Source organism: Canis lupus, chromosome 15 (assembly GCF_048164855.1).
Source record: "Canis lupus baileyi chromosome 15, mCanLup2.hap1, whole genome shotgun sequence".
NCBI lineage: Eukaryota > Metazoa > Chordata > Mammalia > Carnivora > Canidae > Canis > Canis lupus.
The window spans coordinates 9,231,976-9,259,799 of NC_132852.1; the positions used below are offsets into that span (position 1 = coordinate 9,231,976).

At 36.1% G+C, this 27,824-nt stretch overlaps 1 long non-coding RNA gene across 1 annotated transcript; it reads left to right on the forward strand.

The window, feature by feature from the left end:
- The first annotated feature begins 3,583 nt into the window (after nt 1–3,583).
- LOC140605458 (uncharacterized) lies at nt 3,584–27,260 on the forward strand. The gene is made up of 4 exons (XR_012008107.1): nt 3,584–3,841; nt 8,911–9,009; nt 19,233–19,425; nt 27,078–27,260. It is a non-coding gene; the product is annotated as an uncharacterized lncRNA (long non-coding RNA).
- The last annotated feature ends 564 nt before the right edge of the window (nt 27,261–27,824 follow it).

Sequence of the window (27,824 nt, forward strand, 5' to 3'; positions counted from 1 at the left end):
TGTAATGCCTCAAATTAGGCTGTAACTTTAAATGACCATATCAATACAGTCTAAATATATACAAATAGGATTTGGAAAACATTTTTATTACTACTTAAGTTGTTTAATCTGTTCCTTCTATTTTTAGAAAAAAAAAAAGGAAGTGATTCTAGGCTTCTTACCTGCTCTGAAAGTTTCTCTTTACCAGGACATGCCACTTAATATCCTAGAACTTCAGAGCTGCAGAAGACTATGTTCTTTCCTTCCCCCTCACAGAAGAGAAAATGAGGAATGAGACAAAAGTGAAACAAATAGAAGTGGGATCGAAGTTTTCGATCACTCAGTGTAGTTAAAATATTTCTGTGAAGTTTACAATCTAGAAAATATAACTCCATAACTGTTGTTGGACTTAATGCTCACAGTAGCCCTCTGAAGTTGGCTAGCAGGAATTCTGCTCACTGTACTAATAGAAAACAGACACAGAGGGGTCCAGTGTCCCTGTGAAGTGACACGGCCCTTGATAGGAGCCCTCATCTTCTCATGTTGGTGTCTAGGCTCTGTTCTCTACCTGGTCCCTTTGTGTGGAAATGGAAACCTCTTCCACATGCGTGTAGACCCTCCTTTACAGAAACAACTAAATCATGCATGAATCCTTGGCAATCTTGATCTCTTTTGAAAGGTTTGCAGGTATTACTCTACTCTGCAAAATATCACCTGCTAGAGCTCTTAGTTCAGGGTCAAGCAGAAAGCTTTCTCTAGCCATATACAGAAAGAAAATGATGAAATAATTTACCCTGGCAAGGTGGGACTGTGTTGCCACTAAATCATCTGCATGCTGTTGATGCCTTGCTTGTAGACAGGTCTAGGTTGTCATAGAGGCTTGCTCTCATAAGCTTCCCTCCTTTACTATTGCTGTCTTACCTGTTTGATGATGACTTCATTTAGTTGGTTGCCTTCTGTAAAGGGCTTCTAAACCTCTCAGACAAGTTTGTATTATGTCACATACACAAACTCATAATTTCTTTTGCCAAAATGTTAAGCAGGCAAGGAAGTTGAAGATACATTAATACAAATTATATAAGTATATAAAGGGTGAGTTTTAAAGAATATATCCCTTTTTATTTAAAGATTCTGAGTTCTTGGTCAGTGCTTTGTATGGACACTAGCCATCCTAAAATAAGAGGATGCTTACTGTAGAAATGATAGTGACATTTTCAAAACCATCATAACTAGTATATAACAATACACCTGTGATTTCCCCAGTGCATCTTTCATGCTCAACTTCCCTATATACAGGATTTAAAGATGAGTAAAGTTTTCATGCAGAAAATTGTATGTCCATAGCAAATTTGATGTGAAAGATGAGTCAAAATTACCTTTGAAACTTTTGTGTCAAAGAATGGTAAATACAATAAGAGTGGTAAATTTAATGGGGCAAATGCTTGCAGGTATATTTGTGGGATTGAAGCACTTATATTACTTACATTGAGGATGTTACTAATGTAATATCTTCACTAGACATTTTTCTCAGTAACATACAATCCACAGTCAATTTTCCCTTTGTCCTTTGTGATTATAAAAGGTCAAATAATTATTTCTGTAAATAGTAGTTAACATTGAATAATTCCGTTAGAATTTGTATGTTTCGATTTTTATCAGTTTTTATAAAACATAGGAGTTGTCATTTAAAACTCATTTACATTTCTGAAACTTAAGCTCAGCAAATCTTAATTTATGAAATAGTCCAGTGGAATAATATACATTTAACAGCCAGAGATTCTACTTGGAGTTTTCTGTATGTAACAAGCAATTCGTTCAAGGTGAAAATTGTTAAGCACACGAGGTTTGCATATTTCCTCAAGGCTCACATTAAATCCATCCAGCAGTCTGATGACCTTGCCACCAGCTTCCTCCCAGAAAAGTGACACTTACATTTGTAAGGTTAAGTAAAATATATAATGGGGAAACCAAAAAAGGAAGAATGATTATGAATCAAAGGAACATATCCTAGATCTTCTCCTCTTCAGTGACAGTTTAAACCTTTATATAATGATCACATCAAGAACAGAATCTATTCTTGTGAGTTGTCTGTATACTGGGCTTGACAATTGAAGTTCATTGTGGCAAACTGAAATAATTGTTTTGCATGTGAGAAAGGGTTTAACAAATGAGATTATTCTGGGTCATGGTCTTAAGAAGGGTGCTTTTGATTATTCCTGCCACCATGGTTTCTTTGCTGCATAAAGCATTCAAAATATGTGGTGAATAAAAGTGGGGTATCAAGTTGGTAGGATATTTTAGGTAATAGACAAACTGTCACGATTCAAATGAAAAATAATTTATTTTTTAATTTATTGCCTTGCTGAGTACATTTTTTAAATTTGTTTTTTACACAGTATGAATTATATGAATATTTTTACATGTTTTTAAATCTAGAAATAATTTACATACAGTGAAATATTCATATTTTAAGTACACAGATGAGTTTTGTCAAATGTGTATAATTGTTTATTTCACATTCTTGTCCAAACATTGACTATTCCCATCGACCTGGAAAATTTCCACATTGCCCTTTTCAGACAATCTTTGCTCCTCCAGGAAGCAACCACTGTTATGCTTTCTGTCACCATAGATTAGTTTTGTCTGTGAAAGAAATTCATATACGTTGAATCATACAACAGGTACCCTTTTCCGACTGGCTTTAGTTGCTCAACATAAAGGTTTTGTGATTTAAGCCTGTTTTATACTATTATTAGTATATTCTCCTGTTGTGTGAATATATACAATTTCTATATCAATTCCCAGTTTTTGATGTATTATGAAGAAATCTTTTATGGTCATTCTTCTATGTCTTCTTTCATTGTAACTTTTGTTGAAATAATTGTAGATCCCACATGCAGGTGCAAGAAATAATTCAAAATCCCTTGTACACTTTGTCAAGCTTCCTCCAAGTTTCATTCTATATTTGCAAAAATAGACCATAGTATCACAACCAGGTATCCTGACATCAATACAATCTACCTATCATGCTCAGATTTCCTCAGTTTTACTTGTACTCACATGTATGCATATGTGTGTGTTCATATACAATTTAAAAACCTGTGTAGGTTAATTATCTAGCACTACATTCAGGATACTCAACAGTTCCAGCACCAGAAGCAATGCCTCCCATCTCCTTTCTTTTTGGTGCAATTCTCTAAAATAGGAATTAACTAAAATTGGATTGATGACTTGAACAAATTTGTAAATACATTTAAACATGGTTAGTAAATTAAGAAAGATTAGAAACAAAATGATTCGTGATTGTCCTTGGTGATCTTTAAAAAAAAAAAAATTCTAAAGGTAAGTTTTTCTTCTCTCCTAAATTTCCTTGACTCCCATAGACACCCCTATCATGATAGTTTCCTGGCTCTGTGCCTGGGCTTCAGTGTCTTCAAATTTCAATAGAACTATTATCAAATCTCTTTAAGGCATTGGGTGTTTAAATACGTCTGCGTTCTCTTTCATTTCATTAACTTGTATATAGTGTTTCAATTTTTCTCTTTTGAATCATTGGATTCCTTTGCAAATGTAAACTTTTTTTTTTTTTTTTTTTGGTTAGTTACTGTTGAAGGAAAACAAAAACAATTTACTGTAACTCTCATTCTGTTTGTTTTGTCCTTGTTGAGTTTTCATGTGTTTGACAGATGAAGCTGAACTTCCAGGTGTTTGATGTTGATACTAGGTTGGGTGCTATGGTATTTTCTCCAGCATGTTTTGGTCATTGTTCATGGACCCACACTTCCATCTCCCTCTCTGGGCCCTACTGACTATAGGGGAAGAGTTGACTTGGCTGCACTGAAGGCCTACCCCTGGGAATCAGGTAAAAGTGTTGTCTCACATTAAAATTAGCAGTGATATAAGCTAACCTACTCCCTGACATGTGAAGCATTCTAACTGAACTAGTTTTGTCTAAACTGCAGTCAATAGTAAGAGTGATTTATAGAGAATCTCAAAAAGCTTAATAAAATTAAGTGTATTTGTAAAAAGTTGGTACCTATTATATCAATTGCAAGGTTGTCCAACTCCTTTTATCAGGGAGTTGCATTTCCAGGTCAGCAGGTTATAAAACCTCAGAAGTAGGAGGCAATGTTTTTGGCACTTCACAGTATTGCACTATTCCCAGGTACAGCAGGAGAGCCAAGGACAACAAATCATTCACTTCTTAATAGTGTTTATAGCTTTCAGCTGTATTGTTACTTTTATCTCTCTTCAGTTATCAACGTATCCGTCTTCTAAGACATTTCCTCATAAACCAATTCCTTAATTCTTCAAGTAATTTTTAAACTCCACGAATTATTTTTTTGATTGTTTTTTAAAATTTCAGGAGAACCTAAATTCCTCCTGGCATATTTCTCTAAACATTTAGAAAATATCTATAGTCTATTACTTAATTACAGTCAAAAGACCATAATTTTTATGAAAAGAACTTGGTTAAAAACCACTATAATATTTATGGTCTTAAAAATGGATAGATTTGATGGAATGTGAGTTGGCAGTTAAAATATGGTGTCAGTGTAGGGAATTTTATTGAGTGGTGTCATGAGGATTGGTGTTTTGACCTATATATTTAATAAGTTTCTTGATTTAGAGTGAAAATGAAGCCTATTCTTAAAGAATATTTGAGGTATAAAGGTACGCAATGGTACATCAGGATAGTATAATGGGGAGATTGTTTTTATAAATTAGAAAAACTCCTGCCAATATTAATCATGAAGGTTATTATAAACTAGTTTGGCAAGGAAAAATAAAAGAGAGCAAAAGGTTGGATAGATACAACTAACTACACTTTTTAAAATCTTGAGTTTTGAAGAATCACCTCCCTAAAATATCTTAATATTTTTCAGCCACAATTGTCTAGTTTTTAGGAATGAAGAGGTCAGAACGCTAGGTGGTTTATCCTTTTTACCACTGGGTACACTATTGGATAAATTTATTTTATATCCCTGTCTGAGGATTTCTCTCTTTAGAAAGAGGGATGATAACTTTATTTCATAGAGATGCCATGAAAATTACATATGGGAACATGGGTGTGAAATATCAACTAACGTAATACCATGAGCTCACAAAAAGTTGGCTAAGGTTCCCTTTATTATTACTGTGTGCCAGTCAGTGTGGGGAATCTAAAATTGAAAACAATATGGGAAGAACGAAAAGCACCCCTCCCTTCCAAAAAGGAAAATTGCTTGTTTACAAATGATATAAGGCCGTAAACACGACAAAATTGATAGTGGCAGAGGGTCTGACTCTTGTGCTTGGCTGTTACACAAATTTAGAGGTGATTGAAAGCTCTCAGATTACAACTTTGCGGATTTATTTCCAGTCTGGATATTTGATATTGCTTGAAGCAGTTGTTTTTGTGAATCATAATTTTCATTAAATCAAACTTTAATTAAAAAGTTTCTGCCTGGAGACACTTCCTTGAAACACCAGGCAAGGCTCAGTAGAACTGTTTGCCTGTTTGTGACAATATTAAATGTCAGGCTGAAAAATGTCAGCTCAGCAGATGGATAATTGTATACTTTAAGACTTTTAATGGACAGATGTATTTCAGTATAAAACTTAATCTGTTAATTAAACCCCAGCTCATACAGGAATAATCTTATTTACATATGCTAATGTACATACATAGTACACACTTATCCAGTACTGGTTCACTAATACCAGCGTTATAAGTAAGTATGTATGAATCATTCTTGATCTCTAGGAAGTTTACATGAAATGTAGGTGTCTCGGTTGCATCTCTGAAAGTGAGTCTGAGATTGGGGCAGCGTGCTTGAGGCTTCAACAAGTAGGAGTGAGGAAGTCGAGCGAGGTGGACGGATGGACGAATGGACAGGCACTGGGATTGAATTCTGCAGGGACATCTGAGAGAAAGAGGGCTTCCCAGATTTGTCTGTAGGCTCAGCCTTATGCACCAGCTCCCATCCTTCATTGGCTGAGGGTTGCCATGGGGCTGGGGCCACCCTTAACTTCTGTAATGCACTTGTTCAGGGCCTGCGGCTCAGAGCCTTGGGCTCAGAGGAGAACTTTATGACAGAAGTCTAAAGGGATGTGGAAAGGCAATTGGGGTGGAATGCTGTCAGTCTGAAGGTCAGCTTGCACGAAATTGCCTAATCTGGCATCTCTGAAATTCCAGCTGGGACAAGGCAATGAGGAGCAACAAAAGTGTCTTCTATTCTGTATTGTGTCTGCCCTTTGGGCTGCTCAGACCCATCGTTTTGGTCACCAGCTCTGCATGGCGATAGTCAACCAGTTTCTCAAAAAAATCTAGTGGCGCCAGGATGACTCATTTGGTTAAGTGTCTGCCTTTAGCTCAGATCATGATCCCCGGTCCTAGGATTGAGCCCCAAGTTGGACTCCTTGCTCAGTGGGGAATCTGCTGCTCCCTCTGGTCCTACCCCCAGAAGGACCTCTAATAAACAAAATACTGTGCTCTCTCTCTAATAAACAAAATCTTTAAGAGACTTCTTGCAGCTAGTAAGTGGAGCAAATTTGAGTCCCCATTGTTGCCTCCAGTTCAAGGGCTATAATTAATACCGGTCTCCCTTTACCATGAGTTGTCCCTCACTCTTGACCAGCAGGTCAGCTTGCTAATAGTAGTTGAGGAACAGAATTTCACCTCTGGAGCACTTGATCTCCTGTCCAGGCCTGAACGCTCTGATCTCCCATTCACTTGTGTCAACAGACATGGAAGTACCAAGAGATGCCCCGTGCTTCACCAGGTTTCAGACTCCTTGCCGCAGTAGGTAGGAACAATCCTGACTACTCATGATAAGTCAAGCACTACCACCAGTACAATCTGTGCCAGTGACAGGTTTGGAGTGAGCATAGGCAGTGTACCCTTGGTGAGAAGGACCCTGCGTCGTTGTGCGCAGACCTGGTCTCTGTCCCAGACCTTTGCCCAAGTACTGGGTGGCTGGAGACAGGGGCTGACTGAAAGTGTCAGACAAATGATCTTGTCAACAAGAGGTTGCTGTGAAAGGAGGTCCTTTCTGGTGGACGTTGACCCGAGATACAAATATTCTCTCATTTTATAGTTAATCTCAAATGCCCATTCATATATTTATTGCCCCAGTCTCCTTGTTTACCATATTAATCTTGATATATTAAGAACCAGGACCAAACAGCCATGACCAAATAGCTGAGACCTTTGCCCCTGCCTAGGATTTCATGTATAACCTTACCTTGGTCTAGTTTACCCTCTTTACAAAGACAGCTTAGAGAATACAGCAGTGCAGCATGAAACCCCATTGCCTGGAGGATGTCGCCTCAGTTATCTTTAATGCAGCTCTAAGTGGGTCTGGAGTAGCAACACTACTAAGCAACATGTGCTTCCAGCACACACAGTAAGCTGCCCACCTGTGAATCAGGCCCGGGTCTTTTCTCCCCTTTATGGTGCTGGGACAGGGAACCTCTTTAATGCCATAGCTTGAGAAAGAGGTGTGGGTCCAAGAGCTTGGAGGCATGGAGGCTCTCTGAATCCTGTACACGAAACTTATTTGAGAAGCTTGGAATCCACTCAGGCCTGATCACCGACATACCATTTTCATGACACGGAGGATTTGTGTGAACTGATCTTACAACTTGAAGATCTGAGGATATTCACCTCAGGATGGGCAGCTCTGACTTTATAGTCACTGACGTTCCATGGTCAGATGCTCGCTAATTATTGGGGGCCAGTGGCATATTGGGAACTGTTCACCAAAGGTACATTTTTCTGCTGCAAATCGCATGGTCTTGTTCCAGAAACTGTAAGATCTGTACTGTGACTCTCCTATGCGGGCTCGCCAGGCACTTCTCAGTGCATCCTTAGCTATTATTTAGAGTAGATACAGTAGCATTGACTTCCTCATTCATGCAGCTTTAATGGTAGGGACTTTGCAGCGTAGCCTGGACCTGACCATGTATCTTGCTCCTTGAAACCAAGAGCCTTTTAGTCCATAGTATTTGCAAGAGTGGTTATGTTGCCTTTAAAATCTTAAAGGGCCCATCAAGTTCTGGAACTTGTATAGTAAGTTAGTACACCTTGAACCCCTTATCTTTTTATGTTGGAGGCCCTGCCCTGGAATGTCCTGGATCACTGAATCCTTCAGAAATTCACCAATATAAAAGGGCTGTGAATATCTTTGGGTCTTTATTTCTACCTTCTAAAGCACTTGCCACTATACCCCGGTCCAGTTACCATATACTTGGAAGCATAGCAGTTGTGATAAGGATTTCCACTTGATTAAGTGTCTCCTAGTCCCTTGTTATCATCTACTGCCTATCTGGTTGATGAAGAGAAAGTAAAAGTGAATTCAAAAGGTATATATTGGTAATCACAGTACTTGTATGATTTAAGTGTGAGGTGGTTGCTTAGCTCTTTATATCTACCTGGCATGTAGCATTGCTCCTGAATTACCAATCAGGCAGCAAAGAAGAGTGGCAGATTCCAGGGCTTCTACTGGGTCCTTCATGCCATGGTGACTGTTAATCCAGGGTCACTGTATTAACTGGGATATAAGACAAGTGCCATATGTACATCCTAATCAATCATTTGGGGACATGTGGTTCATTTGGACTCATTGGACCTAGAGCAAGACAGACCTGGGTTTTATTCCATTTATCTGGCTTCCATCAGACCCCACTCTACCCAGGAGACCACTATTAGGGTTTTTTTTTGGAAGTAGAGGTCCTATAATATAGTGGTTTTCTACTACTGTATACCAAACTTTTGTGAACTTAGTGGCTTAAAAAAAAAAACATACTCTTATCACACTCCAGGTTAGAAATCCAGGCAAGGCATGACTATTTCCTCTGCTCAGAGTTTCACAAAGCTGAAATCAAAGAATTGGTTGGGTTGTGCTCTCATCTAAGGCAGGGGGTGATGTCTTCCAACCTTATCTACAGATGCCATGTTCTTGCTGCTCGCTGGAGATCACTCTCGGCTCCTGGAGGACCCTCTGGTTTTTGCTGTATGGCTTCTTCTGAGGGCCGTCTCACGAAATGGTAATTTATTCCTTCAAAGCTAGTTGAATTTAATTTCTTTCAAATCATTTTTTTTTTTCCAGGAAAAGCCTACCCCTTGAGGACTTACCTGATTAGGACAGGCTCACTGGATAATTACCCCAATGATTAATTGATTTGGAAAACCTAATTATATCTAAGAGTTTTTTCAACTTGTCATATAATATCCAACTATGAGGGTAAAATTCATATTTCCAGCCCTATCCACACTCATGGACAGGGAATTATACAAGATAGGAGTCTTGGATGTCCTAGAATTTTCTGCCCACCCCATCTAGTGTTGCTGTCAACCCAGACATTGCATTGTGCAACCTTTTGAAAGGTTTATCCCTTATTCCAGAGTATAGGTACCCTGGTAAAGGGCTGCAGTTCTCACTGGGGAAGGGTTTACATCCCTGCTTACATCAGAAAGCCCAGCTCCATTGCAGTGTCTTCAGTTGGGATTCATGGGAACGTATCAACATTTTGGTGATGATACTGCCCCCTCACTGGTATTTTTCTTACAAATAACACAGTGGAAATGATTTGGAGGTTGTAATTGATATTAGTAACACAATGGCCAGCAGGTCATTGGCATTTCCAGTTCCTAATTGTAATAACAGAATGAGCTATGGCCTAAAAGTAGAAGTCATGGTACGTGTCTGAGTGTGCATGTACCCATAAATGCATCTCTATCTTATATTAGTTGTGTGACACTGAGTGATTTATTTGCCTTCATAGGGACTTTACCTGCAAAATAAGGTGGGTCCTTCAAATCTAGTGATTCCAGCCCAGATGTTTTCCTTTAACTACTTCTAGGCACTCAATGTGTTCAGGTTCTGTATTTTCCCCCTTGATCTGAAGTTAGACAAATATCTCCTACTTGAACCACAGGGACAGATTAATAGTCATAAAATTTTGAGCTCCATCAAGCCTATGGGGCAGGTATTTCTATTGTAGAAGGCCCCAGTCATCCTAAATGGAGAAGGATTGTATATCTCGAATCTTTGTAGATGGAGACTCAGGGAGTTACTGGAGATAGAGAAAGGAACAGTATGCATTTCAAAGACAAACTTTCACAGAATAAAACTGTATCTGACAACTAGCAATTATCCAGGCGCTTAGTTGTCTGCAGAAATGTATACATAATGTCCATGTTTAATTTTAGAGACAGACAAAATAAGATTTGTGAAATCACTTTTAATTGGGTAATTAATCATTTTTGCCTGAGGAAATCAGCTATTAAGCTAAGTTCTGGATCTCAAAATGAAGATTCTGAACTGAAGAGCTAGTTTACTAGGTGTATTTTCAGATCTAAAGCAATCAAGATTACAAGTCATTTTGCTTTGTTCCATGATGAAGGTCTGCCTTTATGAGGGGTCTTAGAATCTTCTAGGAGAGTAACTTCCCAGGGGTTCTAGGAAAATTCATCACTACCACCACAAGTGGGAGAACAAAAACAAAAGACAAAAAATCCTATTTCTAATTGTTCATAGTACCATCTCTTCAGTAAAAATAATATTTTTCACATTTCTGATAAACAGAATTTTCAATACTTATTTTCAAGCTGTTCTGCTATATACTGTTATCATATCAACGGTATATTTTCCATAAAAATATTTTTCTAAATCCTATTACTTAATATGTCTGCTTATTAAACTATATAAATAACTTACTATCTCAAACCTTTTTGATTGCAAGGAATCTATTCTCTATATTTTTCATGTAATTTTGTATTGTCATTGAATTTGGACAACTCTAGGTGCAGAGCTCAGGGGTATTTTCACAAATTAGCTCTAAAGCTCTAAGGATGGTGTTGGAGACACTTGACCTTGTTTGCCCCCCCCCACCCCCCCACCCCCCTGCCATCTTGCTGTTGCCTTTAATTAAAGACCCATAGTAATTTTACTTATCATTTTTAGTATGCTAATTTTTACTTCCAAACTAAGCCTTCTGGTTTGATAATTCAGTTTCTCACATGAAATTATATGCCATTCCTCTTGAAGTTATGATGATTACCTTTTCTTGAAATTATATATAAAATAAAACATGTAAGTTTTATTGGCCTAGGCACTGAAATCACCAAAGTGTAGAGCTATGCTCAGAATCTCCTTGTAAATTACATATTTTTGTAATAATGCAACCTCCTTTGTGGTGTCAAGTCTGGCCTTCCTGAAACTTGTAGGTCTACAGTTTCATATCTTACATTCATTTGTAAGCAATATATTGCACTGCATACCTTCTGGTCTTTGCTGATCTTACCTGTAGCGCTTTATTAAGTATTTTTGCTAACAGTTGTCCAACTTCCTTTGAGGTTTCTATTAAATTTTGAAAATCCCAAAATAATATTCTACTTAGCCCAGGTGATAAGATACTTTGTATGGATCTAGTGACTTGTCTATTCAGAATACAGTAGATTTCACATTTGATTGGAAACTTCTAGAAAGTGACCCTTTTAAAATTTTACAATTGATGGTTATAAACTCAACTGGGATGTTGAAGAATCATAACCACATCACTATTACCATATTTGGTTGTAGGCCGTGTTTCTCCTTATTACTTGCAAGAATACTGTGCAATTGTGCACGTTGTCTCCAGCTTTCAAGTTTGGAGGTATACGAGTGATTGATCACAAGCTCAGGTGGGGAATCAACCTTTTGTCGAGTGAGCATGGATACCATAAGGAACACAGGACCAGGAGTAGTACTGGATTTAACTTGGACTGGGTCATTTCTTGGCATATGGCACCAGGCAAAAAAGTTCCCTCTGGTTTCTTGTCTTGATAAAATAGACTAGTATCCACCTTGATGGCTCTTAAGAAGATGAGAGGAGGTTTTGTGCACCTCGCAGATTGTATATTGCTCACCAACCATTTTGTAAGTGATTGGTTTTCTTCCCTGTCCAATGTCGTCAAGTCTTGGAAGAGTTGGTCATTGTTACTGGTACAGGCTTATTCTGACAGAGGATAGTTCCACATGTGAATGTGAGCTCCTGTGGATAGCAGTCAAAAGACACTACTTGCAAATTTTTTGTTGGTAAAGTCTCTTACCACTGCTTTTTTGGACTCCATGACTGTAACCTAAGGCTTCAATGGTATGTACGTTGATGGCCTGCAGCCACCCTCCCTCGCTTTGTATACAACTGTATACAAAGTAAACTCTACCTAGGAGTGGACAGAGTGTTGTGTACCTCTTCTTTCCAAATGTATTTGAGATTATAGTGTCCCACTAGGAGAATTGATGAACTTGGCTACCTTCAGGCTCTGTCTTCCAGGAATCCTTTAGAGACCCTGCACAAGGGCACATGTGTAGATGGCACTGCCAATGAGAGCTTATGCAAAAACTGTCAATGGACTTCCGTATATTGGGCAGTCAAGTTGATTAGACTCACATTATGATTAAAGATCTTTGTTTTCAATATAGGATGGACTTAGAAGCAACAATGTAGATGGAAGCATGGGCTGTGGGACTTGTTTTGATGTGTTTTCATACCAATATCTCTGCTATATTTAGGTTATGTGATTTTGTGGTATGCAGAGTTAAAACTTCCCATATCAAGTCACCTTTTGGTGTGACCGCTTGTCTTGGCAGTTGGCTCTATATTGTGTAGATGTTGTACTGAAAGTGAAGCAATTGAAGTATTCCTTATTTATTGACGTAGATCTCATTTAGTGGATCAAAGCAGACTTTGGGATGATTTATGCATTGCCAGACAGACACAGAACCTTGAAAGTCAGTGCTATTGCTTACTTTTTGCTGTTTGGTAATTAAAATGACTGTCATTGCTTGTCATGTTGCCTTTGAATTGTGTTACTTTAATCTCTAAAACTATTTTTAGCTTTACTGTTTATTTCTTCACTTCTCACTCTCTTTTCTGATCGTATAGACATTTTACAAGGCACCTACTGTCCATAACTGAGCTGTGCACTTTTCATTTATGTATAGAAATTGATCTTTCTTATTTATCATGAGCATATTTTATATGCACTTTTATTGTACATATAAATCCACATCTGAATCTATACTAAACACTTGTGGCAGAACTTTCAGCTGAAAAGTTCCTTATTTTCAGCAAAGATTATCACTAATTCTTATGTATTTCTGCATTGCTGATCTTTTTTTTTTTTTAATTATCTTCATCTGCCTTTGTTTTTTCATGACTGTAGAACTACACACTGAGTTGGAATACTATACACTACCAGCCCCACAAATATGCCTCCAATCTCATTTCCACTTCTTAATGGACTCCAGTCAATGTCTTGGTACTAAAAGCCTTTCATTACTTACTTCACTCTGGGCTTTTTTTATACTTTATTTGCTCAGTCAGTTTTATAGTCTAGTTGCTCTTTTTTTGTCAAGTGGCTCATAACATATTCTTCAAGTACAATAGTTCACCAACTAAAACATCTATAACTTCAGTTCATAGTGACTTTCCATTACTGTGTTTCTCCTGTATTCCTTTTTGGAATAGCTAATAGAAATATGCATTCAACATAATTCCTTTTTTTTTTTTTTTTGCTAAACCAACAGGGATGGAAGCATGCCCCCTACGAATCTTCCTATTACCTGTAGAGCTATCACACAAAAAAAAAAATGGTATTTGTGAACAATGGCTGTGACAGAAATTTGAGGAATGAAAGATTTTTAAAAACCATACTTTATAGCACTTATACCATTTTTCTTTTCCCACCCACCACACAGGGCACTGCTCATTAATACATGTTCCAAAACTGGTGAGCTTTTGACATGAGGTAAAATGTAGATGCTCTGTCTTGAAAGTCCATGCTTTGGTTTGGTAGCAGTGTGTGTCTATTGAAAACATGACAACCTGAGTAGACCAGAACAGGCTCACTTATTGAATATCCTAGAGACCCCCAGAGAATCAACCAATTAAGCAGTTTATGTAGAAGTTAGGCTGGTTCAGTGTCTGATATAGTTCAAGAAAAAAATGATTGATTCACAGTACACACACACACACACAAAATATATCATATGTTCCAGGTTTTGGATCCATACCAATAAAACCCATCAGGCCATCATACTTACCAACTGATGTGCTAAATTCTGTGGGTTCACAGAAGCTTTTACCCAGTATATTTCTAAAAGATGATTATTGCTATTATGGTGTTGTGTCTTTAAAATGACTTCCATGTCGCTATCAATTGCTTGATAGTACATGTGAAAGCTATCTTTTTATTGGATGGCTACTTGCAAAAGCTCAAGCCCTCGAGGGGAATATTGCCTTATCTGTTAAGTTGAAGCTCCACCATTAAAATGCCCCATGTCATTATTGACACTCACATGTTGCTGCTACCATGACTTCACGTTAGCTCCTTCTAAGCTGCTTGGCTACCCTGGAGTTACTGCCCTCTGTATAGTCATTACTTCACTGAATGCTGCGCATAGTGCAACAGTACTAGTGGACTGGCTATACTACCAAAACTCAATGGCATTCATTTTTTTTCTATATTCTTGTGCTATATATGGTTGTTAGAAAAATACAGATGAGTCAATTCAGAAAGGTTCTGTATATGCCATTGCTCAATATGTATACTTTGATAAATTTTTAAAAGATTTTATTATTTATTCATGAGAGACACAGAGAGAGGCAGAGATATAGGAAGAGGGAGAAGCAGGCTCCCTGCGGGGAGCCTGATGTGGACTTGATCCCAGGACCCCAGGATCATGACCTGAGCCAAAGGCAGATGCTCAACTACTGAGTTACGCAGGTTCTCGATAAAGCTTTTATTACTGACGAAATCATAGGAATGTTTGAATGCAAGTACTATGAGGTTTCTGAATGGAAGATACATAAGCTACCTGGGTTTTCATATAGAGAATATATCTAACCAGATTGCATTATTTGAGCTTTATCCAGTCCCTCCTCATTGTTTATATAGTATAAAACAGAAGGATGAAGCACAATCATCTTTTTATAGGCATCATTGTCTTCATGGCAAAAAGATTTGGACTAGATCCCTTAGTTAGAATATCAAGACAGTTAAAACACTGGGATTTTCCAAATGCCAAAGGATTTTCTTCCTGGGAGGTGGAGTAGTAAGGTAGAGGTGGAGAATGGATAAGGTGGGATATCTGATCTAAATATGGACCATATAGACATCTGATCCTCCAAGATTCAAATACTGTTAGGGAAATAGAACTGAATGGCCCATTTTCCTGCACTGGTGTCTCTAATGTGAATGAAATCCCTTATGTTTCCAGTTTAAGTATACCTATTTCATTGAAATATTCCGATGTGTTAATGTTTTAGCTTCCTCTTAGAAAATGTACCTCTCTGTACATTACTAGCTCCCAAATATCTCTGCTTAACCACATCATGTCTTTTAAGATCATGAGATTTTGTTTTCTACAAAATCTCTTCTTGTACCTATGTATCAAAGTTTTGGGTTCTATTCATTTATTTTTGACTTTCAGGCTTGCCTTAATTATACAGAGCCAGAGCCACTTGTTGATTTTTGGTGTATCTTTTTTTTTGTTTTTGTTTGTTTGTTTGTTTGTTTTTTGGTGTGTCAAGATCAATTTTTAAAATTTCTATTTTCTTTTCCGGAGTCGATATATATTAGCCATTGCTAAATACTTTGTATAGCCATGAAAAAAATTCAATGTCTCACCTGCAGGAAACTTAGAAGAACGAGTAGAGTCCGTTGGCTTAATGAAGAATTTAATAAAAGCTTTCTCATATGCCAGTTATTCCAGCTTTATTTTAAACATAGTGCTAGAAGCTAATTTTGTGACAAATTCAATTAGTTGCTTTATATAATCCATGGCTTTACTTTAACAATGATACATAGAATGTGAAACATTAATAACTATTGAGTGTTAATTTTTCTTCAATGGGAATTGTTTTCTATGCCTACTTAATTACAACTAGATGAACTTTCTTGTTTATGTGAGACTTGAAACATTCACATTGTCTCAATATTTTAAGTGGTATATATTTAGTCAGGTTTATGGAACCAATGTGTCAGAGCACTACTACTGAATGCTTCTTAAAAGCACTGATAAAGTTCCATAATTCTTCGAGGCAGGAGAAATGCTTGCACTTGATAGCTTTACACAGAAATACTTGAGACCTGACATTTGAAGTCAGAATCATTCTGAACCTCTTGCATTGGAGTAGAATCAGTCAAATGGACACAGGCTCTTAAAATGAAAAATATTTTCTCCTTTCTCCCATTCTATGACAGATGCACATTCCCTTTTAAAATATAGTTGAACAACTAATTGATCTCAGTAAAGCTGCATCATTTTTTTCATCTATTCTTCATTGTTGGCTCAATGGAGTGCAATAAATCAGAAGGAGGCTAAAAATCGTGAAAAGCATTCAGTCAGCAAGGAGTTATTGAAACCCTTCAATGTAAAGAATACTGAACTAGTCATCATAGGGATAAAAGAGAAATAAAGGCATGATTCTGGTCCCAAAGACATACAGGATGGATGATGATTCAGTATTATAGCAAGACACCTCTTCATATAAAGCAGTATTTAGTCTCTTTGGCTCCATGTTGAGCTGCATAAAAATAAATTGAAGATAAATAAATTATCCTTTGGATAACAGCGTATATATGATTACCCATTTGGGTACCCAAAAGTATGGTCAGTCTGTTAAAAGTTTTCAATCTTTTCATACTGCCTATGATATTATATACAAATTCCTCTTTCCAGTTACAACTTTCAGTAGAATAAAACTTCAACTTAGATTTTAAATGTTATATTTTGTTACTCTAAAATATTACTACTAATGACTGAAGGTTCCATTTATTCATTATTTACTTTGTTCTAGATTTTTGCTATAAGGGATGAGACAAGGAAACACAGACAATTCTTGCTTTTCATGGGGCCTTGTTAATCAAAACTCAGACAGTATGGAACCATGTCCCCCCTTTGCAATTTACACTTGATTTCAAATGTTTGATTTATAGAAGAATCATAAAGATAGTAGAAAATTCCCACATACCCCTCACATAGCTTACCCTTCATGGTTTCATCTTCTATAGCCATGGTCCATTTATCAAAACCACAAAGCTAACACTTGTGTGATACTTTTTTTTTTTAGATTTTATTTATTCATTATATATATATATATATATATATATATATATATATAGAGAGAGAGAGAGAGAGAGAGAGAGAGAGAGAGGCAGAAGAGACACAGGCAGAGGGAGAAGCAGGCTCCATGCCGGGAGCCCGACACGGGACTCGATCCTGGGACTCCAGGCTCACGCCTTGGGCCACAGGCAGGCGTTGAACCGCTGAGCCACCCAGGGATCCCCTGGTGTGATACTTTTAATGAAACTATTTAATGTTACTTGGATACCACTATTTTTTTTCCATAAATGCCTTTTTTTCTGTTCCAAGATCCAATTCAAGATATTATATTGCATTGAGTCTTCATGTCTTCTTAGTCTCTTCTAATTTATGAGAGCTTCTTGCTCTTGTCTTGCCTTCATGACCTTAACACCTTTGGAAGGTTGATGGTTACTTTTGTCTAGCATCCCTTGATTTGGGTTTGTGTGATATTTCTTGTGATTAACATGGTGCTATAGATTTTGTGGAAGACTACAATTGATGTACTCTTAGCCCATCCTATTGGGATGATATTAATATGATTTACTTTGGGTCATGTTAACCTTGACTATTTGGTTAAGAAAGCGTCTGCCAGGATATTCCAGTGTAAAGTGACTATCTTTTCCTTTATGTACTCTAATCACTAGAAGGAAGTAGCTAAGTCTAGGCCATATGCAGGAGGGTGGTGGTGGTTAAACTCCACTGTTTGAGACAAGGGATATCAAAGACTTGTGGATATATGTTATAATTATCACAATATTTTTGGGGTATATTTATTAAATATTTGACCACATTTTAGCATTTGTCCATGTACCTTGCTTGTATAACTGTGGTGTTCCAAGAAACAATGGTGCTGTAATAATGATAAGAAACCAAGATCTTGGTTTCCGGGTGCCATTCTACAATGAAAGGAACTGTGCTCCTTTGAGAATAGCCAATTTTTGGATTGGAGCAGGAAATACACAAAAGTGAACCTAGAGCATCTTACAGTACTAGAAAGTAAGTAAGTGCTAAAAGCAAAACAAATAATCATCATGTTGAAAGGAAATGTCAAATAAATTGTGACAGTAACAGATTATAACCCCTCAAATAAGATTAAAACCCATGAGCGCATATTGATGATGATAATTGAATAAATAGGAAAAAGGACAAACATTTCTTACAGAAGAATCCCAGTTATTAAATGTAAAAACAATGAAGGAAACAGATTTTCTAGTAATGATTTCCATCCAATATATTTGACAAAATATATTTCATATAATTTTTATCAAATATATGAATGTGCATAGTGCTCTTAATGATTACTCCAAATGCTTTTTATGCCATAATACTGTTTTATAATATGATTAACACTCATTGTTAAAAATTTGAAAACTGTACATAATGAGAAAAAAGGGTAGTCAGACCATAAACAAATCTCTTTGGCTTCTTGTATGTATATTCAGTATTTTTATTTGTATTTCTTTCTTGTGAGCAGTTATGTACTTATACATCTTATATGCAACATTTGAATAATAGTGCAGATGCTATTTGCTCCTTGAATTTCTGTCATTTTTCATTATTTTTGCAAACCCTATTTTCTTCTAGTGTTAAGTATTTTGAAAAGTAAGATTTTAATTACTAGGTTCTATACTGCTTAGGAGGTCCACATACATTTATCTAAAAAATAACCTTTAGAAACTTCGCCTAATAGTATAATGCCTTTGTATATAAGTCTTTCCCTTTACATCTAATTATAGTTAGTGTAAACTTTTAGCAGGATTAATAGTTCAAAAATATAAATAGTTAAAGCTCTTCTTATGCACAAAACATTACTTTATAATGCTGTCATAAAACTGTAGTATAATGTAGCCATTGCAATATTTGGGACATTTAAATAATTCCAGGCATTTTATACTATCACCAATGCTAAATGTATCCTTACCCAAATTACTGACTAAATTCTCAAATGTCTTAAACTACTAATAAGTATTGCTAAATTGATTTCCAACATAGATTGCACTGTAGCAAATTCCCACCACCAATGGTTATTTCTGTTTTATCTATCCTTGTTAATGTTAACTATAATGATTTTGTTTAAATCCTTGCCAATTTCATATGTATAAATATTATCTATTAACACCTATCTTTAATTTTTAGGGAATCTGAACATGTAAGATTGAAAGGAATAATGAAGATGGCTTTATATCATGAATACATGTGGACCATATCTCATAGTTGAGCACACATAATCCAGTGTTCAATAACTACTAGATTAATTCAACATATCTTGAAAATGGAGTCATTCAGACTTTTTAAGGGAAGTCTGTTTTACTTTTCCAGCTCTACTGAGGTATGATAGTTAAGAATTGTATATATTTAGGTTCTATGTGAAGAAGTATGCCTATTCTGATGGCAGACAAAGGGAATCTAGAAAGCAAAACATGATTATCCTGAAATAGACTCTAAAAGCCAAGCTGAAAAATACACCCTAGAAGATATTTGAAAAATTTGAAAACATTCACAGACATTTTCATTCAAAATCCTATATTTTCATAGAATTCTAATTACTTTATACACAAAAACTATAGAACCATCAGGAATAATATTCTTAGAGCAGATGATGAAAATTCAGAATAATTTTGTCGTTTTAACACAATGCCTATAGTAAATATAATTATTATTTCCATAAAAGATATTTAAGTAGGTGTTGAAATATGATCTATGCATAGATCAATAATTTGTTGGTGGCTTACAGGCATGTAAGTTGAAATGCCAATGCTATAATGTCATGATCATTAACCTGTTTAAGTTAGCAGATCTCTATAATCTAATAAAATACATTCTTGGATATGTTCTATCTATTGCCTTGTTTGCCAAGAAAAAAAAAAAAACATTAAAATAAAATCTTTATTGTTGAAACACCTGAAGAGGCCAGAAGGGACTGGAAGTTCTCTCACCGAAGTGCAAGAAAATGCAAAAATTAAGGCAAAATGCACATTTTCATTATGTTAATTTCTTTTATCAGCAAAAGTAGAAAAACCATCCATCTGTTGAATTAAAAAACATGTTTGCCAAGCACTTTATTCCTTTTAATTTTAATCCTTGTGTATTTTAAGAGAAACGAAATCCATATGTTTGCTATTTTTACTTTTAGATTCTACCAAAGTTAAGCAAGTTTATTCAAGTGCATTCAGTTTCCCTTTAATCTGTGTTTCCTCAGTTTCAGATTAAGTCTTTTAGGTAAAGAGGTGGGGAAGTAGAGCATTTAGTAAAGTGGATTCTTCTTTGAATCACTCGTTATTCTAATGCTTTACTCATTGAAACATTGAGGTGCCAGGCTATGTCGCAAATAACACTAAATCTTCATAAAATGTTCATAGTGTCTGCCATCAGGTTGCTTATACTCTAGCCAAAGGAGTAAAATGATGACTGCTTTGCAAATCACATTAGGAAAAGAAACACATGAGAAGGGTTTCCTTTTCTTAATGAAATGTAAATAAAAGAATAGTCGACAGACATCATTACCATAACCAAAGACCTCCTCTGAATTCTGGTTTAGAGACTTGCCTGGTGAGCACATCTGGAAAGTCTCTCCTAACTCTGAACAGATACATAGGAAAGTCAACTGAAAACTGTGACCCAGGATGTGTATACTGAATGAATAATTGGATTGATTTTTGCAGGGGGTGTGGAGGGCGTGGCAGTTTACTAAATAGTAAGGTCAGGTTACTTCTGTGGGTTTTCTATGTGGCAGGCACTACTGTTTTAATGTATAGCTCAACTTTCTGTTTGCACAGTAACTCAATGAATTAGCTTTTCTCTTTGTTCTTTCTACAAAGTTGAGACAAGTTGACAAGGTCTACTTCAATCATGCATCCTGATTCCTGGGTCAGTACTTTAAACCTCTGTGTTCTATCACCTTTCAGAAGAGTGACAGTTAATGAGGATGAATTGGAAAACTGAACTGGTGATGTGCACTGGTTCACACTCCCTTTCTCTTGAAACGAAACGGCCATTATCCTGGAAACAATGTGGGAAGAAAATTCAGTCTTGGTCACTGTGGCTTTTGGCTGATATCTGCTACTTTGACCTGAGAAAATATATAAAGTCACAGTTGTTAAATGTATGATCCACAAAGGGCTGCTTTTAGCTCTACAACATAAAGCACTTGACCTGTGGGGTCAGCATACCACATGATGTTACGTACCACCATGCCCCTCCAATGCCCATCGACGTAGTGGACTGGGCTTTGAGATCTATGACACGATGACAAAGAACACCACTGATGATAATGAAAAGGGCATGCAAACAAGTATGACTGGGGGCATCTGGATGGCTCAGTTGGTTAAGGATCAGACTCTTGGTTTCGTCTTCAGTCATGATCTCAGGGCTGTGAGGTTGAGCCCCGAGTCAGACTCCATGCCTCATGCCCCAAGTTCAGTACAGAATCTGCTTGTCTCTCTCCCTCTGCGCCACCCTCTACATGCGTTCTCTCTCTTTCTCTTTCTTTCTCTCTCTCATAAATAATAAAATCTTAAGGCTGTTTTTTTTTAAGAAGGCTGTTTTAAAACAAAAACACATAATAACTTTTTTGTGTTGACCAGTGACATTTCTGTGACATAATTAAATGTCTGCTTAGTTGCCTGTTGTATAGGCAGTGTAAGGAAATGAGAAATGCTGTAGTAGAAGAAAAAGGACTGTAGTATTGATACTGAAAATTAAGTCTTTCTGAATGGATACATGTACAGCATAATCAGGCAAACTCTAATCTTCAAGTAGAGAAATCTGAGGTAAAATTTAACATAGGTGTATTCAGTGTATTAGCAAAATTTTTAGAGAAATAAATGTTAGACTTGCTTACCTTTTTGGTAACTTAAAATCTCACAAAAACAATATTTAGATATTTTACAGGGAAAAAGAGAATGCAGCAAGAATTTTCCATAACTAAACTATTATGCATGTGTGAAAGCAGCATAAAAAAATTCTTGTAACTGGAGAATATCAGAAAATACACCAGTTTCTAACTAAAGAAATAAGATAATAGAAAATTTAATTATCAAAATAATTACTTTTAAACATAAATACAGCCTTATTATTTAAAACACATCTTAAATGAAATAATTGAGCAGAGATCTAAGATGTGCCCATTTTTCATTTTAAAAGTAAAAATGATAAATATTTGGATAAAACAATGCATGCTAAATTTACACTTTTGTAAAGCATTCTCATAAAATTAAAGGCATGATACATACCTCAAAATAACTGGAAGTGATCAACACAAACCAAGCACAATTAATTGTGAGTGCAACATATAAAACAAAGGATGAGCAAAGTGAGAGGGCATAAAACACCATAAGCATAAAACAAGGGACCAAAAAACCAACTACTCTTCTGAGAAGAAATGTTAATACTTCAAATTATTGTCCTGAAAGCTAGATGTTCAACTTCAGTTACAAACGCAGTCCAGACACCTTGGAAGCAGAATTACTTATAAAAATTAGAGATTAGGCAACAATTTATTAAGAAATAAAAGTAAAGCCAGATTGATAGTAGTTTCAAACAAATTTGAATACAAGGGAAAGGTATTACATGCCTAAGAGTGCTTTATTTTACGGTGCTTGGAGTCAATCTCAGTGAAGATAGAGTGGTCATGAATCTGAGAATTTATAATAAAGAGAATCGCAAGATAGAGTGAGAAAATGTTCACTTTGTAATTTGAAAACAAAAGTTAAAAAAATAGAAGGGACATAGAAAATCTACTTCATATATAGGAGGAATCTGCTAAAGAGACCATTTTAATGAAACCCTATAGTGTACCTTTTTTGACTGATTAATCAAAAATGAAGAAAATTTGTCAGATTGCCAGTATTGATTGTTCAGTATGCCCACCCGCTTTTTAAAAGATTTTATTTGGGATCCCTGGGAGGCTCAGCGGTTTAGCACCCACCTTTGGCCCAGGGTGTGATCCTAGAGTCCCGGGACTGAGTCCCACGTCGGGCTCCCTGCAGGAAGCCTGCTTCTCCCTCTGCTTGTGTCTCCACCTCTCTCTCTCTGTGTCTCTCATGGATAAATAAAATCGTTAAAATAAATAAATATTTTATTTATTTGAGAGATAGAGCATGACCACTAGTAAGGGTAGGGTGGGGAGAGGGAGAAGCAGGCTCCCCACTGAGCAGGGAGCCCGATGAGGGGCAGGACCCTGGGAGCATGATCTAAGCAGAGGGCAGATGCTTCACTGACTGAGCCACCCAGGTGCCCTCTTTTCTTTTTTAATAATAGATTTGATAGTTGATGTGATTATTTTGCTATAAATAAAGCCAACCAAAGTATGATATTTTTCAGTCTGCCTTGCAGTTGGTATGAACATAGAGCTAGGTTCTGACCAATGAGATAAGTGTGAAGCTTATTTAGGATCTCTTTCAAGGTAGTGTTCAGAGAAGATTTATCAAGGGAGCTGGCTCAGTCAGAAGTTGTGGCCCTTTTGCTTTATTCTCTCCTTCCTTTCATCTGTCTGGAACACAGATGTGCAGCTGGAGTTCTGTATCCACCTTAGATCAGGGACAAATCTTGAGAAAGCCAGGTACTAGAATAACAGAAAAAGAAGAAAGTTGGGTTGCTGATGGCAATGAACTGCCATTTTGGACTGGATTGCATATCTTCAATTTTTTTTTTTAATGTGACCAAGAACTTTCATTCTAAATCCGCTATATTTGAAAATTTCTGTTTAATGCATTCAAATACAATTTCTAAGACCCATAGTTTTAGTTCATATAAGTAATGTTGAATCCATTTTCATACTATGCAAACAAAAGCTACATTTTTCTCTCCAATATCTATAAAGTTATTTTTATTGAGGTCTAACTTACATCTTAGTTTCAGATGTATTGTGTATTGATTTGATATGTGTATATATTGCAAAATGATCACAATAAATTTATTTCAAATCCATCACCAACACAGTGACATTTTTTTTCTTGTGATGAGAACTTTTAAGGTCTTGTGATAAGCAACTTTCATTGTACAATTCAGTATTACTAACTATAGTAATGTTTGGCTTTATATCCCCAGGATTGATCTTAAAACTGGAAGCTTGTATATTTTAATCACTTATACCATCAGCCCAACCTCCTGCCCCTGCCTCTGACAACCACTAACCTGTTTTCTGTATCTTTGAGTCCTTGGTTTTCTTTTTCTTTCTTTCTTTCTTTCTTTCTTTCTTTCTTTCTTTCTTTCTTTCTTTCTTTCTTTCTTTCTCTCTCTCTCTCTCTCTTTCTTTCTTCTTTCTTTCTTTCTTTCTTTCTTTCTTTCTTTCTTTCTTTCTTTCTTTCTTCTTTCTTTCTTTCTTTCTCTTTCTTTCTTCCTTCCTTCCTTCCTTCCTTCCTTCCTTCCTTCCTTCCTTCCTTCCTTCCTTCCTTCTTTCTTTCTTTCTTCTTTCTTTCTTTCTTTCTTTCTTTCTCTCTCTCTTTCTTTTCTTTTTTTCTTCCTTCCTTCCTTCCTTCCTTCCTTCCTTCCTTCCTTCCTTCCTTCCTTTTCTTCTTCTTCTTCTTCTTCTTTTTCTTTCTTTCTTTCTTTCTTTCTTTCTTTCTTTCTTTCTTTCTTTCTTCTTTCTTTCTCTTCCTTCCTTCCTTCCTTCCTTCCTTCCTTCCTTCCTTCCTTCCTTCCTTCTTTCTTTCTTCTTTCTTTCTTTCTCTCTCTTCTTTTCTTTCTTCCTTCCTTCCTTCCTTCCTTCCTTCCTTCCTTCCTTCCTTCCTTCCTTTCTTCCTTCCTTCCTTCCTTCCTTCCTTCCTTCCTTCCTTCCTTCCTTCCTTTTCTTCTTCTTCTTCTTCTTTCTTTCTTTCTTTCTTTCTTTCTTTCTTTCTTTCTTTGTCTTTCTTCTCTTTCTTGATTCCACATATAAGTGAGATCAGTCAGTCTTTGTCTCTCTCTGTTGGACTTTACCTCAGATATCCTCAAGCATGATATCCTCAAGATCTGTCCTTGTTGTCACAAATGGCAGGATTTCCTTTTTTATGGCTGAATAATATTGATTGTGTAAAAGCACCATAATTCCTTTATCTATTCATTCATCAATGACCACTTTATGCTTCCTTATCTTGGTTATTATAAAAAAAATGCTGCAGTGAACATAGTAGATATCTTTTTGATTTAGTGTTTCCATTTTTGTCAGATAAACGCCCAGAAGTGGGATTGCTGGATCATATGCTAATTATATCCTTAAGTTTTTGAGGAACCTCCTTATTATTTTCCATAATGACTGTACCAGTTTACGTTCTCAACAGCAGATGGATGTTTTTCCACATCCTCACCAACACTTGTTATTTCTTGTCTTTTTGATGATAGAAATTCTAACAGATGTGTCGTTGATAGCTCATTGTGGTTTTGATTTGCATTTCCTGATTAGTGATGTTGAGCATCTTTTGATGTACCTGTTGACCAATAGTGTGTAGTCTTTGGGGAAAATGTCTACTCACATCCTCTGCCCATTTCTGAATTGGATTGTCCTTTTTGTTGTTGAGCTGTATGGGTTATGTATTTTGGATATTAACTATGATATGCGAATATAGTCTTCCATTTGGTAGGCTGCCTTTTGTTGATGGTTTCCTTTAGTGTACAAAAGTATTTTAGTTTATGTAGTCCCATTTTGTTTTTGCTTTTCTTGCCTTTACTTTGGTGTCAGATCTAAAAAAAAAAATAACTAGTAAGGCTTACTTTAAAGAGTTTACTGCATATATTTTCTTCTAAGATTTCAGGACTTAGATTCAAGTTTTTAATCCATTTTAGGCTAATTTTTGTGTATGGTGTAAGAAATTTCTTCAGTTTGTGTCTTTGGCATGTGGCTGTTTGGTTTTCCCAACATCATTTATTGAAGGGATTATCTTTTTCCCATTGTATGTTCTTGCCTCCTTTGTCATAATTTGTATATGTGTGGGTTTATTTCTGGGCTTTCTATTGTGTCCCATTTATCTATGCCTGTTTTCACACCAATACCACACTCTTTTGATGATTATAGCTTTGTAGTATAGTCCAGTATCAGGAACTGTGAGGCCTCCAACTTTGTTCTTCCTTCTCAAGAGCGCTTTGGCAATTTTAAATCTTCTATGGTTCCATACAAATTTTAGGATTATTTGTTCTACATGTTTAAATGAGATTCAAAAAGTTGCAGCAATTTAGCCAAAGAAATGGCAAAAATGAAAAATACTACATTAAATAATTAGTGTGAAGGGAGGAAATCATATCTGCATTCATGACTAGCTCTTAGGATCAAGAGTCTTTATCTATCTTGACAACCTGCAGTGAGGTAAGGTGGGAGGGACAGCTATTCAAGACCCTCTGTCTTCATGACTCCCCAGAAAAGGGTTTAATTATATGCATTGTGTCACATTCTTAGGGGTGATTCATAATGTAAGGCACAGTAACTCTACTTCTGGATTTATAATGTAAGAGAATAAATCAAGATGCAGACTAGGATTTGTGGCAAAGGATATTTATGTATACATGTTTTACAAACTAGCAAAATATAGGAAGTAACCAAAATGTTTAATAAAAGGAATGTAATTAAATTCTGATAGATTATTAACCACACATAATGAACAATTTTAGTTGCCTTTTGTATTATAAATATTAAATACATGGATATTTGTATAGAATACAATAACTGAACAATAAAATGACAAAAAGGAAAAAATAACAAAAATCTTATCAGTGATGACTTCTGTTTAGTAGGTGATCCCTATTCTGTTTATATGATTTTGTTTGCTGCTTATTTTCTGTGGGCATGAATTGTTTTTTAGTTTCATAGAAAAATTAGAGTTTTTGACATCGTACCATACATAAGCCAAAAATTAAAATGAGATATATGAGCATGTTGGGTAAAATGCAAAATATTACATAAACATGACATTGTAATTCAGGGAACTTGATTCTTTGAACTAATTTTCTAATTAACCATATACTGTTAAACCTATGTTCTCATAATTAGAGAATTGTACTATATTCTTGCAGTGTCTTCAGAGGAAGCCTGACATCACTTCATATGCAGTTGCCCATAATTTAAGAAAGGTGTTTCATACAAGGCTTACAAGTCCACTCTCTTATTTATTAGAAAAAATCTGTACAACCTGGAGAAATTTAGCAGTGTCTTGTTATAGTTAAGAAGAACCAGATTCATGAAATATTCACCCAAGTCAAAAGGCAAGTGACATTTTCTGTTGAACTCTGCTCAACCAGAAACCCAATTCAAGTATTCTATAAAAAAAAAAAAAAAAAAAAGTCTGTGGTTCTAATAACAGTGTAATATTTAGTCTTAAAGTTTTCCTATAAAATTTCTCTGAAATCACTCAAATACTGGAAAACTTCTCAAAGACAATCTAAATGAATGGTTTCCTTGTTTCAGAAAACATATTGGAGGCAAGACAGTTGGAGTTTAATGGACTGCATTACCAAGGGGGCAGGTATGGACTATTAGGCTGTTTGATTCCTGTGAACTGAACTGAATGGAACTTGTATTTGTATCTGTAAATCAGTTTGACTTAGAGTACTAGAAGCTGTGCTGCTGGAGGATGGGATATTCCAACAGCAAAGTAAAAGAGCTACAGTACAGGGTTTTGCTATCGACATGTAGTTGGGATACTATCTGGAGTTACTCTCTAATGGGTTTCTCTGATATTTTTGGCTATTTTGGCACCTCTCCCATTTGGGCTGAAGCACGTGAGCATCTGTTAGTTTCTGGGAGGTTTTCTATAGCAGAAT